The 20719-nt window shown below is 39.2% G+C and overlaps 1 protein-coding gene across 1 annotated transcript in view; it reads left to right on the forward strand.

Moving 5' to 3' along the window:
• The first annotated feature begins 3399 nt into the window (after positions 1-3399).
• DIDO1 (death inducer-obliterator 1) overlaps positions 3400-20719 on the forward strand; it is an 87990-nt gene continuing 70670 nt past the window's right edge. Inside the window, exon 1 of the mRNA XM_026652705.1 lies at positions 3400-3534. The gene's annotated coding sequence lies outside the window, so the exon portion shown is untranslated. The remainder of the gene's footprint in view (positions 3535-20719) is intronic.

Here is a 20719-nt window from a genome sequence, read left to right on the forward strand (position 1 = left end):
GCTAACAGGTGGATACAACAAACAAAGGAGCACAAGGAAGAAATGAGACAATACTGATCATCATAAGCAATGGTCACAATACACCAACTGCCTAACAATTGTTGTTTTTTGTAGGCATCACAGCAGAGAAGAGTTTTAAGGAGGGATATGAAGGAAGACAATGTGGTGGTTTTGTGGATATTTATAGGAAGCTCCTCCAATGCATAAGGGGCAGGATAGGAGAAAGCATGAAGGTGTCTGTGGGAATGTTTTTTAAATTGCCAGTCAGTCTTTAAGTCTCTTTGCTAGGACTTCCAAACAATTAATTAATTAATTAATTAATTAAGACAAATTGTGGTGGTATTTTTTATCACATGAATCTGGGACTGAACAGAGACCAAACTCATTTCATGCAGACCACCAAACAAACAACTGTCAAATGGTTACTTTTGATCACTACCAATCTGGTCTGGAATCACTGCAACCTAGAAGAGGTCAGAGGCTCCATGGTCTGTTATCCAGTCTCCTGAGCTAGCCAGCCTACTATGATTTTCAGTTGTGCGGGCAAGCTGATACTAGTGCTGTGTGAAACTCGGCAGTTTGATTTGGTAGGAGTTTGGGGGAACCCTTTTCTTTGGTCATGGACTTGCATTCTATAACTTCTAGGTAAGAAGAAATTAAGTTGAAGTCCTGCTTCCATCCAAAATACTCAACTGGCTAAGTCAGCCTAAGTTCATTCATAGAATCATAGGACTGGAAGGGACCTTGAGAGGTCATCTAGTCCAGTCCCCTGCATAATCAGCTTGGGCTCGCTCAAAAGGTTTGTGAGCCTCTACAAACCTAGACTAGTTTAGAGTTTGTGACAAAATAGAAAAGCAAGCGTTTTTGTGTAGTTTCATAATGAATGTTCTGTGCAACTCTAGCTTACACATAGTTAAATGCCAAAAATTAAAAACAATTTCTCTCATGAAGAAAGATCCTTTAGAACTTGACTACTGAAAAGGAAATTAGTTTGTTTGCTGAGGGATGGTACAGCAGTGGAAAAGGGAATTTCTGAGATGCAAATTGAGCAGTTCTGAAATACCGATGAGATGATAGATGATTTCTAATAGGGTAGAAGAAACCTCTTGTTTGGACAACATATCTTGATAATACAGTATTGGAGATGCATCTCCACTAAATATGGTGGAGGCAACTGATAAGAGAAACTAGCTGGGCCAAATGTAGTGGTAGTGCAAGCATGGAATCCTGTAAGGCAAAAGGAGATATAAAGCATGAGGTATATTTATGCCCAATATGTAAATCTAACTTGCATCAGTTTAGCATTCAGGGGATGCAAAATTAATAACTTAATACCTGGAGGGAACAATGGAGGGTGCATATAATAGAAAATACAACTGCAAGAACCTGCGTGGAAGGTAGTGTGGTGCATGCTTTTTTACACTTGTTTGGTAGTTACTTTCCTGGAACACACTCACATTTTACTTCCTTGATGTGTAAATTACTTGTTTTATCTATCCGACAAATGCCACGATACTAGCGTTTTCACTACATTCCCTATTAGTCTAGAGATTATATCAGAGCTGAATTTGGTCTGTTAAAACTTTGAAATATTTTTTTCAAACAGGTCAAGGTATTCAGTTTATTGGAGCTCTAGTTGCAGAACAAAATTAAGGTGGTGGTGTCTACTTTTAATAATAATCATGTTTTGTATTTTTGTAGCACCTTTCATCAAGGGATCTCTGCTTTACAACCAATAATGAATTAAGCCTCACTACGTCTTTACGAGTGAGGTAAGTATTACTACCCTCCTTTTATGGTTGAAGAAAAAGAGGCAAAGAGGCTGATTTAGCTAATGTCACAAAAGGAAGTTAATAGCACTGGGAATTAGAACCCAGATTATCTAACATCACATCCAATTCAGGTCTTTTACCACTATACGCAATCATTTTTATATATTCAGCTTCAAAATATAAATTTATCAGAAATGAATAGTTTTACAGCATTAGTACTAAGCACATTTTTAATTTTACTATATTTTCTGATTATGTTCTTAGTCCTTATATTGCAAGAAGCTCCAGTGAAATCAATTAAATGAATGGGGCTCTGTGCAAGTGCAAAGGTCCACTCCCAAAAGCAGCTTAGAGGATCACGGTTTTATAGAAAACAACTGCAAAAAATAGCACCTGTTTGGTTCTGTAATACATGATATATTTACATGTGACAAAGTACTTTTTTGTAGAACAATGGTCCTTGAATGTCTATCAAACTTTTGAGTCATTGACAGCAGGTCTTTGTTCCCCCCCCCCCCCCCGACAAATCCCAACTAGTTTGGTTTTGCAAACTCTATGATAATGGATAGAGTTTATCAGTATGTAAGGTATTTAAAAAAAAACCTCAATAGTAAATTATTTAAAAACAAAATGGAGTTTATTAGGCATCTTCAGTTACAGTAGTGATTAAGTGATACTTCAAATGCAATTACAGGTACAACAGAATGGAAAGGAGATAACTGTAAGAAAGATTAACATTGTCATTGAATAAACAGATATGAAAAATGTTGTTTGTGTGGGCAGCTGGGTCTCCCAGAGAATGCTGCTTCCTGATTTCTTTGCAATTTTAATCATCCAACCAAATACAATAAATTGAGGATTTGCTTTTGAGGGAGGAGAGAATGGGGCCGGTCTTGGGTCTGTTGTTTCCAGGCAGATGCAGCTTCTCTGCCCTATTAAGTGTAAAATCACCATGACAAAGCTATGTTAACTCCCCCGGATAAGTCACTGTAAAGATATTTAGTACTGCTACAGTGCCTTTCAGCCTAGGATCTCAAAGCACCTTGCCAATAATGAACTAAACTTCTTTAACTCCTGTGAGGTAAGAATTATCCCCTTTTTTACTGCTGGGAAAACTGAGGCACAGAGAGGTTAATTTGTGCAAAGTCACCAAAGAAGGCGGTGGAAGAGCTAAGAAGAGAACCCAGGAGTTCTCCCTCCACTGCATCAAAACAGTGCATGTGCCAAAGGGGCGGTGCCAGCTGCTGTCTGCACTTCCGTAGGAAGAGAGGGGTTCCCCTAGCAGCCCCCTGTGGATACCTCTCACTTCAGAGGTTATTGCCTTGGCTGTCTCGGCCGCTTGGCAGCAGAGCCCCTGCCCTGCCGCCTTGGAGCTCTGCTGCTCCCCCTTTGCCCGGCGCCCGCCCCTGCATGGAGCTACCCACGTGATGGCATGGCAGCGCTCTCCCCTGCCCCCGAGAGCGCGCGCGGCACTCCCCCCCGAGGCTGCGCAGGCGTCCCTCCTCCTCGCGCTCTATGTTTTCCGAACGGTAGCTGCCCGCAGCGCCCCAGAAGTCCTCACGGGAGCAGTGTGTGGAACAGAGAGGGGAGCGCCGACCGGTTGACTCTCTGGGCCACGCCTCGCCGCCATGTCAGTCTCTATGGTAGCTGGGGAGGAGTGGTGCCCCGCGCCCAGCGCTGAGGAGCTGCTGCGAGGAGGAAATGGCGGCTCGGCTCGGCTGAGACCCCCGGTGCCGGCGAGATCTGTCCCCTCCTCCCGACGGTGAGTGAGAGAGGCGGCCTGAGGTGAATCCGGGACACCAGGGTACACCGCCCGCACTGAGGCGGGGGGGTGCGGAGAAGGGGTGGTCGCCGCCTACGGCCTAGGGGCGCTGGGCCTGACTAGAAAATGGAGGAGGGCAGGCCCGGGCAGGCGGCTTCAGGGCCCCCGGAGGGTCAACGAGCCCCGTTTTCGGGGGTAGGGTCGCCCCGACCCGGTTCTGCGGGCAAGTCGGCGGCCTGGCGCGGTACCAGGGGAGGGCGGCCGCTCGATGCAGGGCCCCTGAGGGAAGCGAAAGGAGCCTCCCTGTAAGCGGTGAGGGCTGTCGGGCCGCAGCGGAGGGACGTCGCCCTCGCCGGGCGGAGCAGGGTGTCGGAGGCGGGTTTCTCCACTGTGGAGACGAGGTGACCGTTGAGATACAAGATAATCGACATCATAATCGAGCTGATGTCAAACCACTTCTCTGTGATGTCACGATCCGTCTCCCCTTTCTGCCCTGCTGTTTCCCCCCCGTCCCCGCATAGCGGATGAGAGGGGCTCGGGTGGTGTGATGGTTGTGGGGGGACACCCGGAGGTGGGAGGTCATTTGATGGGAGTAATGAAATGTGGGTAGACAGTCATCCTGATGTGGGGGTCATTTGGTGGGTGGGAATGAAATTCAAACAAGCTGGGGTGCTTTGTTTTTTTTTTCCTGGGGGAGTTAGAAGTAAATTCAATCTGTATTGGTGAGTTATATAGAAGAGGTGAATTTCACCTTGTTTTGGTGATTTAGTCTTAAGGTAGGAGCCAAGGAATTGAAACTCTTTTGGCTTCCTATAAAGTATTCAGTAACTTCCCAGCCTCTACATTTTTCCTTCCTCCAGTTCTAATGGTGCCAGGTGCCATCTTTTGGATGTGATTACCTGGCACCGTTAAGGATCCTGTGCTACTTTTTGCAAGAATTTCCTTCCTAAATTGCCCCTGTAGATTCAATCCAATTAAAAAATAGCTAGAATAGATTTCATGCTTCACCCCAGAGTTTGCTGCATTTCAGTGATGGGTGAAGTAATTCTTTTTCTGTAGTTTGTCAGTTTGAACTTGTGAAATGCTTTGTGATCCTTTTTGAGATGAAAATTGCCATATAAATTATGAAACAATATTTTAATTAATTTTTTTTCCTGTAGTTTACATGATCACTTTTAAAACATAGTATGACACCTTGTTTACTTTGCTGTGTGGGTCTGGGATTTCCATCTAGGAATTTCAGGAAAAAAATTATCAGAGGGGTAGCCGTGTTAGTCTGAATCTGTAAAAAGCAACAGAGGGTCCTGTGGCACCTTTAAGACTAACAGAAGTATTGGGAGCATAAGCTTTTGTGGGTAAGAACCTCACTTCTTCAGATGCAAGACATTGACCTATTTTATGTATCACATAAGGGTTTTATGTAATCCATAATTCTTCAGGGTTGTATTTTTCTTGATGGATAAACCTATCTTTTGTTTTTTCTCAGAAACAGTTATTTTTTAAATATTTAAACTTACACAATCCTATTTAATTTATTGTTCATTTATAGGGCCCTACCAAATTCATGGTCATGAAAAATGCATCACGCACCGTGAAATCTGGGATTCCCCCGTGAAATCTGGTCTTTTGTCTGTTTTTACCCTATACTATACAGAGCTGGGTGGCCGGAGAGTGGCAGCTGCTGACTGAGGGCCCAGCTCTGAGGCAGCAACGCAGAAGAAGGGGTGGAAATACCATACCATGCCATCCTTACTTCTGCGCTGCTGCTGGTGCTGCCTTCAGAGATGGGCTCCCGGCCAGCAGCTGCCACTCTCCAGCTGCCCAGCTCTGAAGGCAGCGCCGCCACCAGCAGCAGCACACAACCTCCCCTACAATAACATTGTGGGACCCCCCCCCCCAACTCCTTTTTGGGTCAGGACCCCTACAGTTACACCACCATGAAATTTCAGATTTAAATAGCTGAAATCCTGAAATTTACGATTTTTAAAATCTTCTGACCATGAAATTAACCAAAATGGACCTGAATTTGGTAGGACCCTATTCATTTAGCAGTTGGTCATCAGATGACCTTTTTATTTTTTTTTTAAAGTATGTTCTTGTTGCTTATTTCAGTGACAGGTGGTAATGTAAATTAATTTAGTATCTCAGTATGTTTTTAGTTTCTAGCAATTTAATTAACCATACAACCAATTCAATTGTTAGTTGAGGAAAAATAAATGAAATTCAGCTGAAAATGTGAAGTCTTACTTTATTAATTTAAAATTTCACAGTTGCAGGAAATGATGGGGGTGGGGGTCAGACCGTCATTTAATGACAGTAGATATTGATATTCAAAAAGTTTAAGCTTTATAACATTAAAACACAAATTGTCAACATCACAAGTCAAAATATGCAAAGTAAATATCTTTAAATCAAACTCTAATAGGTTCTCAAGCAGCATTTTTCTTACTTTGATAATAACTTTTTTTAGCATATGAAAGACTGGAAATGGATAGTTGGCCTTTGGATCTTTCCATAAGAACAATTGTAGTAGTATCTTCCGTGCACAAATTACCTTTTCAGAGTTAGCTGTTAGGGGTTTCAGAAACAGACTGCACTGAAAGGTGCTTAGATCCAATCTAGAGGAAGACCAATGGATTATGTTAGCCTTCAGCCTTCTTTGAAGCTGTGTGACTTCAGTCATTTGTGACACAATCCTGCACCTTGAAGTGAATGGGATATTTGCTGTTGATTTCTTTTAGAGCAGGATTAGTGTTTTGAATCATTTAAAATAATGTTTAAGGTTTTGAGATACAGTGAGACACTAAACCCTTAAGTATTGTGTCTAGTTAAACAAACTTGTTTTGGACTGTGCAGTTTAAATATTTCAGAATGTATACAATGAGCTATAGGTTTTTAAGGTGTTCAGTTAATATGTAAGGTGCATTGACTAGAATAATACAATTAATAATTACTTCACACAGTGTTTTTAATCTTCAAAGTATTTTACAGACAGTTTAGCTGTAATTGTGTGTTGTATTAGCAGTGTTGTATTTTTTTGTTAAAAAAAGTAAAGCAAGTAGGACTAACTGATTTCAGAATATTACATAAAACTCTGAATTCCTAAGACCCAACTTTAATTAAATTACCAGGAGATAATGAGAGAGACTTAGCCAGAAAAAAAGTTAGTCGTTTTCAGAAAGTAAATTATATTTGGCTCTTCAGTCAAAAAGCAGTCTCTGTTTTTTTATGGTTGTAAAACTGGATTCTGAACTTGTACTAACTCTCCAATTCAGCCATGAACTTCAGCTAGGCTAGGTAGATGACTTCCCATTCTTACTTTGGTGCATTCTCATCCCCTTCTCCTCAGTTTTTTCCAGTTGAGCATTATAAGCTATTAGCCCAGCTTCTGCATTTCTCTTATTTTTGGACTTGCCTTCCTTTTGGTTGTCACTACTAGACTTCCCCCCCCCCCCCCTTCAAGTTTCCAGTTGGTGCAACCAGATAGATCACTGGTGGCCTTTCTTAACTAAGGGTATGTCTGCACTAGAGACCTTACAGCAGCACAGCTGTACCGTTGCAGCAACATTGCTGTAAGATCTCTCGCGTAGCCGCTCTATGCCCCCAACGAGTGGCAGTAGCTATGTTGGCGGAAGAAGCGCTCCCACCGACGTAGCGTTGTGCACACTACCACTTATGCCAGCAAAACTTATTTCGCTCAGGGGGGTGTTTTTTCACTCCCCTGAGCAACATAAATTTTGCTGACATAAGTAGTAGTGTAGATATGGCCTGTGGCTAGATCTACACTACAGCCTATGTCAGCAAAACTTTTGTTGCTTAGGGAGTGTGAATATTTCACCTCCCTGCATGACATAAATTACACTGACATAAGCATTCGTGTGCACAGCTCTATGTCGGCGGAAGAGCTTCTCCTGCTGACACAGCTTATGCCACTTATGGAGGTGGAATGGCAACACAGCTTATGCCACTGGTGGAGGTGGTTTTTTAATGCTGATAGGAGAGCTCTCTCCCGTTGACATAAAGTGTCTTCGCCACACACGCTGCAGCTGTGGAGTGCATGTACATATAGACAGGGCCTAATACTCGCACTGTTGCTAGGACTGCTGGTAGTAGCAATGGTGGGAAATTTAAAGAAAGGAATTTAGTGTAGACAAGGCCTGTTACTCTCCCTTATTTAAGAATATCTGGGTAACTACTTGAGTGTGCTTTGGAGAGCCTCTACTCTCACAAGTATGGGCTGTAGTCTAGTACCAAGTATGGCATGAGGGGTACATATTTTACCTATCCAGGAACTTATGTGAACCCAGTTTCTGTAGTACCTGAATGCTTCACAAACATTAATGACTGTATCCTCATAATACCATTATGAAATAGGGAAGTAGTATCCTCATTTTACAAATAGTGAACTGTCCAATGCCACCCAGTAACACTGTGACAAAGGCAGGAATTGAATCCAGAAATATAGCCAGTATTCTGAGAGAGACAGATTTTGTTTGTGTACAAGTTATTTCACTCAATTGTGACTCCTAGCAGAGAGGTTAGTTTTTTGTTGTGTTCAAATATTTCACTGTTTTCACTATTATATTATTTTTAAATAGCTAAGCACAGTGTGATGAGTTAAGAATGAAGTTGATAACTTTCATTTCAAACTTCCCTATTTTAGATAGTTTGTTACGAATACTACATTAATGCAGCTTTTTGTATTTAAATGGTAACATAAAGGTTTTAAAATCGGCATTATTTACATGCAAAACTTTGATGGCAACGGTATAATTCATATTAGTCTAAGAGATTCCTGTAGAGCCAAGTATAATTTTATTAAGACAGGAGCAAACTAAGTAAGATGTTCCACTTTAGAAACAATTGTAGTAATGGGTGAAATCCTGGCCCCATTGAAGCCAATGGCCAAACTTCCATTGACTGTAATGGGGCCAAGATTTTCCCTTGTCTGTCTGTATATTTCATTATAAGATCAGAATAGCATCTCACACTATAGTGATACTGTGCTGTGGAGGTGTTTTTTTGTTTGTCTTTGTAACTATTTTATATATTTGGGAAGTTTTAACAGGTTTGCAAATCCTTGCCATGTATATTTCAGAGAAAAAACAATAATTACAGATTTTGTTTCAAGAAACGTACATTAATATAATCAGAACTCTGTTTACCAGGCCAGGCTGTTGACATCATATAGAGTTGTGCTCTGGAGGTTTAAAAATTAGTGTCTTATCAAAATGTTTCACACTAAGCATCCTGCCTGTTTCTAGTTTTAAATACTTAAATACACCTTTTTCTGGTTCTTATGACAGCTGTGCTCATGGACCCAGAAATTAAAAGCAAGGTTTGATACACCTGCCCTGAGGCCAGTTAGTTTTCTGGACCTACTACAGTTTTGCATATGACAGTACCCTGACTTATCAGTTGGATGGTTATGGCACATGTCGATCTTTGAGCTATTAAGTTTTACGCTAACTATGCTGGCTTACCATTTTAGGAATCGTTTCATTCATTAATGAACTATACTGCTTGTGTACTGTTTCTGTACACTGTTGCTTAATACATGAATTGTAGGTAGGCAGAATTCAATTATCCAAATTGAAATTTGATCTAAATTCTGGGAATAATACCCCTGCCCTTGTGAAAAAAACAACAAAAACACCCATAGAGTCTTTAGTGTCAGGACTACTGATTTGCTCCAATTCTAAAACAACTGCTGTGCATTCAGTAGTGTAGTGTCCCCAAAGGGCATAATGGAGAATTGGTTAATACTACTTCAAAGGGAAGAGTGCCAAGTTCTGTGAATCAGTATTGCTGAAGCTCTTTGTTGACTGGGGAATTGCTGGAAATATATTTTGAACACTGGTAATGAGGAAGTTCAATAGCAGAACACAACTATAGTGCAGGTAAGTAGTTCAGATTTGAAAAATAGTGAACAAGCTGTATTGCATAAGCAGTATACAAGCTCTCTTTTGCAGCATACTGGAGAAAGTATGCTAAATACTACAGTATATTAAAAAGACAAAGTGGGTGAGGTAATATCTTTTATTGGACTAACTTCTGTTCGTGAAAGAGACAGGATTTCGAGTTTACACAGAGTTCTTCTTGATGCCTGTAAGTGGGAGGGGAGGGATAGCTCAGTGGTTTGAGCATTGGCCTGCTAAACCCAGGGTTGCGAGTTCAGTCCTTGAGGGGGCCATTTAGGGATATGGGGCAAAAATCTGTTGGATGATTTAATTGGGGATTGGTCCTGCTTTGAGCCGGGGGTTGGACTAGATGATCTCCTGAGGTCCCTTCCAACCTTAATATTCTATAAAACAAAAGATATTACCTTACCCATCTTGTGTGTCTAATATTCTGGGACCAGCACGACTACAACAGTACTGCAAACTGTACTGTATGTTGACTATGTAATATTACTATCTAGTGACAGTTTGATATGAAGCTACTAAATTATAGTTTTGTTTTACTATTCTTAAGGCCAGGACATGAAAAATCTACTTGCCTGGGGCAAGTAGGAAGTTTTCCTGGACAACTATCATTAACTTTTGCAGAATCAAAGGTTTTACCTAATGGGGAGAAAAATTTCACTTTTTTTCTTCTGTGTAAAGTGATGCAGTACTCTTTTCCAAAGTCTGCAGACAGATGATTCAGGAGTGTCTGATGCTGCTCAGGGCTTTCCCAAATGGCAGACCAGTTGAAATTCTCTAGAGTCTTTATTAGTTTTACTTCTGCTGTTCACAACCCTGGGTGCAGCACCAAGAACATAAATCAGGTCAAAAACAACAAGGAGTCTGGTGGCACCTTAAAGACTAACAGATTTATTTGGGCATAAGCTTTCGTGGGTAAAAACCTCACTTCTTCAGATAAATCAGGTCAGTTTCACACTTCTGCTGTTTGGGAAATCTATGAGCTTCAGCAGAGGCAGACAGTGGAGCAGCTTCCTGGTAAAAGGGGTACTAGAATGATGATAATCCAGTTTACCACAGCCAGAATGTTGGTCTAGTGGTAAAATAGCAAAAATTCTTCATCCACCCTCACAGTAGCAAGGGGCCTTTGGAATGGGAGGTGTTCAACTAACTCTGTAGCTGGTCAGTTACTAGTCACTGAATACTTAAACTAATACTGATGAAATTCATTGAATAACATATTCTACAAGTTTTTTTCTCCCATAGTCGAACTGATCTTAGTTGTAAGTTAGTTTTTAAAAGCATATTGAATAGTTAATTCTTTAAATTCAGTACACACTAAATAGTATATAACTTTTATTCTTTTAAATTGCTGAGATATGATCTGTGTGGGTGGGAGTGGACTGAGTGTGGAAGCACTGGTATGCTTATGCTCAGTCTACACTCTTAAAAGTGTTGCTGGCATAGGGTTGATTAGGAATCACACCCTTAACGGACATAGCTGTGTTGACAAAAACCCAGCATAAATGCAGTTATATTGGCAAAAAAGTTCTTGCTGGTATAGCTTATTTTGTTCGGGGAACTGGTATAAGTTATACTGGTGTAAGTTATAGACAAATAAGTCTTTTGCCTGGTATAAGGTGCCTCGCCACTAAGAGGGTTTTCTGGCAAATACTTTTTCTAGTGTAGACAAGACCTTAGATTTTGAGCTAGTTGGTATTGAGTAATTTTTTTATGCTCTGCTATGGTGTTTGGTTTGCTGTTACAACAGCATGAAGGTTAAGGTTGTATCAGAATTTGCATGATAAATTACTGTTTAACTGGCTTCAATCTCAGCCTGGAGAAATTACTTTGGTTTAAAGAAAATCAATAGAAGTCTACCAATATGTGGAGTCAGAATAAAATAAATTTGTAATAGTTAGTGCTCCTCTCATTCTAGCTGATAGTGTATCCTCTTTTTCTTCTCCATTTGTGTTTCCGACTTTCAGCATGCAGGATCAGAGCAGTGTATAGTCAGAATTTCTTCTGTAGGTTTTGCTTCAGAAGATTTTAGGTAGTCTTAAAGGCAGAAAGTAATTTGTTTTCAGGTAAATTTGCTTTTAAATTTTTGTTTTTGTTTTTTTCCCCCCCACTGCAGAAGCCAGGGAAGCAGTTTGTGCTCTATTTCCCTGTCTTTCGCTATAGATTTGATCTGCTCATAATCTCCTTCACCTAGCTGTAACTGTTCTTTCCATTCCTTCCAGGGCCTGCCACCAAAAGCCTGTCTCCCCTTCATAACTTTCCCCAAGCTCCTAGAGTTCTGGAGGGGATAAAAGCATAAAACAGATTGGGGAAGGGGAGAGAGAGGCAGGCATGCTATCATAAAATTGTATTTCTGTGCTTTCTAATGTTTGACTTTTAACATTTTTTAAAATACTGTTCTCAGAAATAATCATGCTTTCAAACCACTGATCTGTGCCTGTAAACTTAACTTCATTTTAGCAAAGTTTTTTTTGTTTGTTTTTTTTGTTTTTTTTTTAATTTGTGGTGATTACTATGACTGGGTAGCTGTGAAGTATAAACAAATTTTTTTAGTTGCGCTAATTAGGTTTTTATTTATTTATTTATTTTTGCTTGAATAATGGAACCCATGGCAGTATCTTGAATAGAATTTTCTGAAATGGACCTGGGATTTTATGCAAGGTGAATATGAAGCAGAGCTATTGCAGATTTACCAGGATTACCATTTAGACTGTCAAACAAGATTTAGGTGCTGATTCAGTAATCATTTACTGAGAGTAACACTTAACATGAAAAATCCATTTGCTAATTTCATTTTTTTGCTTCTTTTTAATTAGGTTTTCATAAACATATTGTATCTATTGGAATAACATGTTTTTATTGGCAACTGAATCCATTGTTTTTGTTTATAATGATAATTTGTACATCCTTTCTTACTCACTGAGATTTAGACTGCTTTCCCACTCCTTTTCAGAAGTTCATATTGTAAGGCAGGGATTCTCAACCTTTTTCTTTCTGAGCCCCCCCACCCCCCATGCTATAAAGACTCCATGGGCCACTTGTGCCACAACAACTGTTTTTCTGCATAACCAGTAGATTAAAAGCCAGGGCCGGTGTAGCAGGCAGGGTAATTGCCCGGGGCCACACGAAGTTAAGTTGCATGTGCTTTGGCTTCAGCCCCAGGTGGAAGGGCTCGGGCTTCAGCTTTCTGCCCTGGGCACCAGTGAGTCTAATGCTGGCCCTGCTCTCTGGTTTATTTTGGCGGAGCCCCTGAAACCTGCTTGCGGCCCCCCAGGAGCCCCAGACCCCTGGTTGAAAACTGCTGTTGTGAGGAACATTTGATTGGAGTGCATGAGGAAGAAACTTTCAGTTTGTGAAAAAAGCTTTAGAAAGAGCAACAATATATTTTATTATAATAAAAAACATTCCCCAGTACTGTATCACTTCGATCATGGAATTCCCAGTCCCAGAAGCAGGTTAATGTTTACTTCTGTAACGGAAGTGGAGATATGGAAGACCTTGTCCTATAAAGGGTTCTGCTGAATATTTGTTAGCTCCAGCTAAGTCACTAGGGGGAGATCATGCTAACTGGTGCCGTCATATACTTTTGAGTTATAGGAAGAGATGGTTTACAATTCCTTAACTACGCTGTAACACATTTGCTAAGTCTGTATAGCTATTAATTGTTTTTTGAGGGGCAACTTTTTTTAACTGCTAAAGATTATTTCCTTTTTATCTAGATTATACTTTAAAGTAAACTACCACGTTGGTTTGGCTTTCTAAAATGTACTCATGTTTAATTTGACATGGAGTTAGCTGTTTGAAATAGAACAGGTATTTAAATTGAAATAGACAGGCATTTAAATTTTTAGTCCGATATATTATTGATATCAGAATTGTACTATCATATTTGATGCCTTATAAATGTACTTTTAATAGGCTCCACTCTGCTAATACAGAACAGACTCTTGAAAATGTATTTGTGCATATATTTGAAAAACTTTATCAGGATGAAAAAACTCTTCATTGAAATGATACATCTCAATTTCCAGAGATATAAAGGATGTCCAGGAGTATGAAGATACTAATACACGGTCCTAAAAACAATCACAGAGCACTATATCAACATTCATATGTGTCTCACCTCTAACATGAAATAATTGCAAGTTGTTGGCACCTCTTTTTGGCAAGGAGAGGAAACTTCAGAGAAAAATGGTTGTGTAACTCAGCTATACATTGCCAAATCTACATTTACTCTTGCAAATTGTAAAGCATTTATTAACATTTGAGAGTGTGACATTATTTCATGGGAAGTAGTTTTTGATTAGGTACAGTACAACGTCAGAGTTACCAATACCAGAGTTATGAACTGACCCAGTCACAACCACACACCTCATTTGGAACTGGAAATATGCAATCAAGCAGCAGCAGAGACCAAAAAAAGAGAAAAGGCAAATACAGTATGGTACAGTGTTAAACATAAACTACTAAAAAAATTAAGGGAAAGCAGCATTTTTTCTTCTGCATAGTAAAGTTTCAAAGCTGCATGAAGTCAATGTTCAGTTATAAAATTTTGAAAGAACAACCATAATGTTTTGTTCAGAGTTACGGAACATTTCAGAGTTATGAACAGCCTCCATTCCCAAGGAGTTCGTAACTCTGAGGTTCTACTGTATGGAAAATATGAAGGAATTTGACTCTGTGATTTTTTTTTTTTTTTTTTTTTTAAATAAACCAGATAGTATTGCAAGTAAGTGATATGGTAGGCTTGTTTTCCTAAGTGTCCTAATGCTTCGAATTTATGTAGTATTTTCCACTTGTAGGTGTCAAAGCACTTTACAAAGGAAGTTACAGTATTAAATTTTCTGTAGTAGCTTTCATGTTCGTGGACTTCACAATCCTTAGTTAATTACAAACATTGCAACATACTTTTTATTGTGTAAATATTTATTTTAAGCATCAGATCTTTTAAAGATAACTACATGATGGACTAGCGCACACAATATCTTCATAGACCAAAATTACAAAGGAAACCTTAGTGACTTACTATTGTGTGAGTTTGTAATGACATGCACTTTTTAGCATGATAAAGAACCGTTATTCTAACATGGAATATTTTTCACAAGTTTATTCTTATTTGTGAATCCAGTCACACGAATACGGATAAGCATTAGCCCCATTTTACACGAAAACTAAGACACAGATAAGTTAGTTGACCAAGGACATTCAAGGTGTCAATGGCAGACCTGAGGCTCCAACCCAGGTCTCCTGACTCCAGTCAACATCCCTATCGACTGAATGGTATAGATAAAATTTCAGGATATAAAATCATATAACAGTAAAATGTAAAAGGTATGAAAAGAAAATACAAAAACGTCAATCATGAAAAATATTTGTACAGCTATGTTTTTCAATAAATATGAATGCCATAGAGAAGAAGGAAGAGCAAGAAGAAAAAAATGGAAAAAAGAGATGGGTAAAAGAAGAAATGTAGGTCTGAATATGGACACTGTTCCGTCGTAAGTTAATAAAGTATTTGTTTTCACACAGATTGTTCTTCATTAATTTGTAATCTATATATTTCTTTTTCATCTAAAGCTGTTTCAGTTAATGATGTGACCAGTTTCTGTTTGTGCGGGTATTCATGATATTTTTAATGCCTGGGTATTTATATTAATTCAGAGTACTACAAAATTATAGATAAATTAATCTTAAAGTATTGCTAATTTGGGGTGAGGTCTGATATGAATTCAATTTTCTTGCCCTGAATTGAGATTGAAAATGATGAACCAGTCAGTATTTGTAATAAAGAGCAGTTATACTGGCCCCTTATCTCTTGATAATGGGATAAACGTATGGAGGTCTCTTTGTCATCACACTTTTGTCATTACTCAAATGTGCATTTAAAAAAACCCCCATGCATCTTACAAAAAGTTGTCTGTATTAGTGATAACTCAGCTTACCTTGATACTGATGTAAACGTCCCAATCTGAATATTTATGTCTTAGTCCACTGTGTTGGAGGTGATTTGGAATAACTCTGAGACAGCCACATCAAACTGTATTAATGGAAAATCAAAAAAAGCAAATGGTGTTGATTTATCAGAGGACTGTGGGCAGTTGTAAAAATGCCATTTAATGAGGCACCTGTGAGAAAGCTTGTCCCTTATACTTCTTCCTCAAATGTGCTGCTTCTATAAGATAACTACTAGTAGCCATTAAAGGAAAACTAAACTATATAATATATCATCAATAAGAGTGGTGAAACTTCTAGTTCTAACGAAGATTATATTACTAAGTGTTTAAGTCTTATACATAAATCATTAGATCTTGGTGAAATTAAAGCCTTCTAACGTAAACATCAAGAGAGGTAAACATTGATTTAGATGAGTCCGATGGCAGTATTTACATGTAGAGACAGTTATGAATGAAGATAATCATGGTGTTTGTTTATATGTGTGTTGTTAAATGCTGAAATTTCTCATCAGAGTATTTGAGTAGATTTTGTGTTTTCAGCAGCAAAAAGCTGCAGAAGCTTGTGGAAGAGTTATTCTCCAGCCATCTCTGCAGGGCTTCATGAGGGATTCCTTTTTCCAAGTTTGAGGCTGCTATTTTATGATAGTCAACAACTGACAAAGTAATATTTTCAGGTACTTAAAATAGTTAAAACTTCCTTGAGATAGGGGAAGGATTGTTTGGAGTGGAAAGGGAGTGTCTGCTTTTGCTTGCTGCTGCTTGGGGAGAAGAAGGGAGTGAAGACTTTTGCTTGCAGCTTCAGTGTCTTTCATGGACTATTTCAGTACAGTGACCTTCCAAATGCTGTTGACAAATAATGGAGTATAACAGTCATCCTTATGCTGAACAGCTCAGGATTTCCTTGATCAACAGAGCCATTTAGTGGGACAAAAAATTCAGGGTTTTTTGGCAGATCCGGTTTCAACAGAAGCTGTTCTGAAAACGTAAACTTCTTTTTTGGTAAATTTTTACTTCGCTGTTTGAAGTTATTAGAATGAATTAATGGAATTTTCCTTTAAGCTCAGTATCATAGAAAGAACTGCACTCTGATTTTGAAATTTTTTCCCAAGACTTACTGGCCCAAGGAGTAAGCCTACTAATGCTACTATGTTCCCAAATAGCCACGGACCCTTAAAAAGTATGGTCTTGCAAATTAAAGGAATTGAAACTGTTTTGTACCGTTTGTACTGTATCTAACTGTAGCATTGGCAATCAATTTTTTATTGAATAAATTTAAAAATACCCAGAACAAACATAACTTTGTGCTTTTTTTATAATCACGTTTCCCCTTTTTGATTTAATTCCACTTTTTATTTCCTATTGTAGATTGTTCTATATTTTCTGTTTGTTTTGAATGTTCCCTCTTTATTTTTCACCCTTTATATTCTTTTCCTATATTGTACTATGTTCTCTCCTTTCTCTTATGTGTTTTGTCTCTTCCTCCTTTTCCTATAAACATCTTTGTTTTTCTTTAATTTATCCCCTTTATTCTGTTTTTAACCTCCACACGCCTGTTTGTTTTCACGGATGAATCTATACATATCTACTCACATTTACACTTGCATTTATTCGCATGCACTTACTCCTGAAAAGACCCACTTGCTCACATGCAGCCATCTGCTAACAGTTTCACTCCTCCTGACTCCTCCCATCTTCCAGTGATTAAAAACAGTGAATCCCAGGGCATGCCTTTTTTTGTTACTCCTACAATCCTAGTAGTTGAAACACCTTTTTCTTCCTCTTAAAAGAGTCCTATAGTACCTCTTTAGGGCTAATAAATGGACTTTAATGGAATTACTCATGTTGAAAGTTAAATGCTTTGCAGGATCAGGGCCTTAGTCTAGTACTTCAAATTTAGCATTGAAAGTATGTAAATGCACCCATCCATAATGGTTACTTCAGTCATGTAAGATGGTGACATTGCGAAGAGAAGTTTTACTAAGTCTTCGCAAAGTTGGCATCCTGTGGATACAGATATCTGCAGATTGACTTATTTGAATATTTTGCCTGTATGTGACCCCCCCACACACACACCTCCCAGAACACTGTGTCATTGGCATTTGTTACTGACTTTTTTTTGTCCATGTCTTGAGGATTGTAGCCCAGATTTGATAGCTATATGTCTATGCTGTTTCACAGTATAACATTTTTATATTTGAAGCCTTTCTGGGTTATTCCAAGTTATTGTCCTGAATATAGCTGCTTTTGTTGAAGAGATGTAACCTTATTGTGGTCTTAAAGAAGGCAGGCTATAATGGAATACTTAATGCACTTTGGTTTAAATGTTATAGGAGCATACGGTATATTTGCAGGAGGGAGCATTGTTGTTAGATGGCGTCTTCATTTCTTTGGAATCACTGATGTGTAGGGCTTGAAGATAGAGCTGTCTATTTGTTTTAAGGATGTTTTTACCAAGGTAGAATTAAGGATGTTTATCTTAGATTAACTGTGTAGTCCCATAACTTTTAAGTGTAATATTAATTTTGAAATTCCAAGCTTTAATGTGGGTTTTTTGACTTGTTTGTTTTTTGAAGAAATGACAGCATTTTAAAGTGGTTTCCCCTTAAGTAATTGACAGCTATTCCAATTAGACATGATTTTTTTTTTTTTTTTTTGGCCTGTAAATATCCTTTGGTTTAAAGAATGTTTTCAGAATTGCTCAGTGACAGGACTTTCTGGGGAGCTTGCCAGTTATGCAAGGACTGTGTGAAAGGACCGTGCTGGGTATAGAAACTATAAGGCTCCATAACATACGTAGAAACATTAAAACGTTATTTTAAAATAACCACATAAAACTACCAATAGCTAATCACTGTCCAAAGAGTCAGTCTGACCTAACCCGTATGAATATGAAGATAATCATCCAAACGTGAACTGGGTACAAACTTGAGGTCATGATATCTCCGACAAACCACTCCAGTGCTATGTTGCTGCTTGTAGCTTTGCGGAGTGAAAAATGCCCAAATATTGTCCCTTTTCAGTGCTGTTTCTAGGGCTTGGTCTACACTTACCCCCCAATTCGAACTAAGGTACGCAACTTCAGCTACGTGAATAACGTAGCTGAAGTTCGAAGTACCTTAGTTCGAACTTACCTCGGTCCAGACGCGGCAGGCAGGCTCCCCCGTCGACTCCGTGGTACTCCTCTCGTCTAGCTGGAGTACCGCAGTCGACGGCGAGCACTTCCGGGTTCGACTTATCTCGTCCAGACAAGACGCGATAAGTCGAACCCAGAAGTTCGATTTCCAGCCGCCGAACTAGCGGCTGGGTATAGACGTACCCTAAGAGTTCCCTGAGCAACTGTGAAATTGATAAGAAGCAGGTCAATTTCATGCTGCAGCTATTTGGGAAATTTATTAGAGGTTCTCATTACAGCTGCTTGTTTATTTTTTCTTCTCCCTATTAAAGCCAGTGTGTTGAGAAAAGGAATCTTCAACCTCTACTTGTTGAGATTCATTCCTAGTTGCATATTTGTGTGCACTGTAGCCTTGCTAGAGTTAATGAGTATGTCTTTGATTAGGTCAATAATAATATTAGTGATACAAGACCTTCTGATTAGCAGAACAATCTATAATGAGGATCTGACAAGATTCTCTTTCAATTAGTTGCTGAATGCACAAAAGGTGTACTGTGTTTGAAGACTAGTGATCAACCTTGTAGAAAACTAGAGAATTTGGAGGTCGTTCTGTGATTGGCATGAGGAGGGAAAGATTGTCTTGCCATGTTGCTTTCATTCTAGAATTTCTTCAAGCCAGGTAGACATGAGCCCGAGTGCTACCAACATTAAAGTCCAGTTTGCAGCAGTTGTAGGCTAGTTTTTATGCGGTTGGGTGGACAGCTTAGAGGCCATCAAATGTATTATGTGCCTCCATGATGCTCTGACCTGAGCCAAATCTAGTGCACTACTGGGTAGAATGCCTATGAGGGACAGGTGTCTGACACCATCCAGCCACTGAAGCATTATATATTCTCAGCTTCATCTCTCTACTTATCAGGGTGTTTGGTTGTGAAAGATGTTCTTAATGAGGTGCATCATTACTGATGACAGTTTTGCAGTGAGGGCTTCAAGTTATTTCTTGATGCTGCCCATGTTATCGACAAGAGAGCCAAGGTAGGTGATATCACTAACAATATCAACTGGGTGGTCACCCACTAAGATGCTAGAACCCACAGTATGTTCAAAATTGCTGACTAGAATTTTACCCCAAATGGGAGAGTAGTTGTAGGATTCAGAAGAATGGTTAAATGGTTAACTCTGTTCCTGTAGGTAGGCACCCAGATGTTTCTGAAGGCTGAGATCAGTAAAGCCTGAGATCAGTAAAGCAAGCTGTGATTCATGCTTGGAGCTTAAAATTGGTATGCTCTCACAACTCCCCTTTAGAGACAGTGAAGAGAGGGTTTCATTATGTTTGGTAAAGATTCTGTTTCTCATCACTGCAAACTGATTTGAAGGATAGGAGAGTGATATGTACTGTCTTGTAGAGAGGCTTCCATCATTTCTGCACCTGGCTATATTTGTGTTTAGACCCTTCTAGAATTCAGAACAAAGATTACATGTACCTTCCATTTGAAGCAGAAAATTGCTTTGCCCACTTTCTGTCCAGAATTGCTAAAGCAGAGTAAAATTCAATTGTTGGACATGCATAATAGGGCACCAGAGGTTTACATAATGGATCTCAGCATGGAATAAAGTGCTATTTAGAAAGTAATATCTGAGCCAAGAAGTTTTTAAGATGTTAAAGATTTGTAAGGCATGTAAAACTTCATCAGACATTATACATTAATGTACAGGTGCTTGCAGAAGTGGTTGTTGGCAGAAGGGTGTTGCAGTTGGCTCTGAGATACTATGCTTCCCTAACTCGGGTGCTTGAAGTGTTTTGGGAGAAGTCAGGGGTCTGGACTGGTATAGAAGACCAAAAAGAAAAAATGATTTTTTTCTTTCTTAGTGATTTTCTTTCTTTGAGATCTCTGTACCAGTCCAGACACCTTTTTGTTGTAGCTTTTCTGTACGCAGTTTCCATTACAATGTACATGTTCATATTAGTTATTTTTTATTGTTTGTCAGCAGAATTTTTGAGATTCCAAGTATTGCTTTCAATGTATTCAACTGAAGCATGAGGAACAACTAGACTTCTGATTTATAGAGATGTTCTAATGACATGGTGACCATGAGAATAAAACCAGAACACTTTGTGATGTACTAAGAGACTGTAGAACAGGGGTCGGCAACGTTCGGCACGCGGCTCGCCAGGGTAAGCACCCTGGCGGGCC

This window comes from Terrapene carolina, unplaced genomic scaffold, assembly GCF_002925995.2.
Source record: "Terrapene carolina triunguis isolate 2854851 unplaced genomic scaffold, T_m_triunguis-2.0 Scaffold130, whole genome shotgun sequence".
In the NCBI taxonomy this organism is placed as follows: domain Eukaryota; kingdom Metazoa; phylum Chordata; order Testudines; family Emydidae; genus Terrapene; species Terrapene triunguis.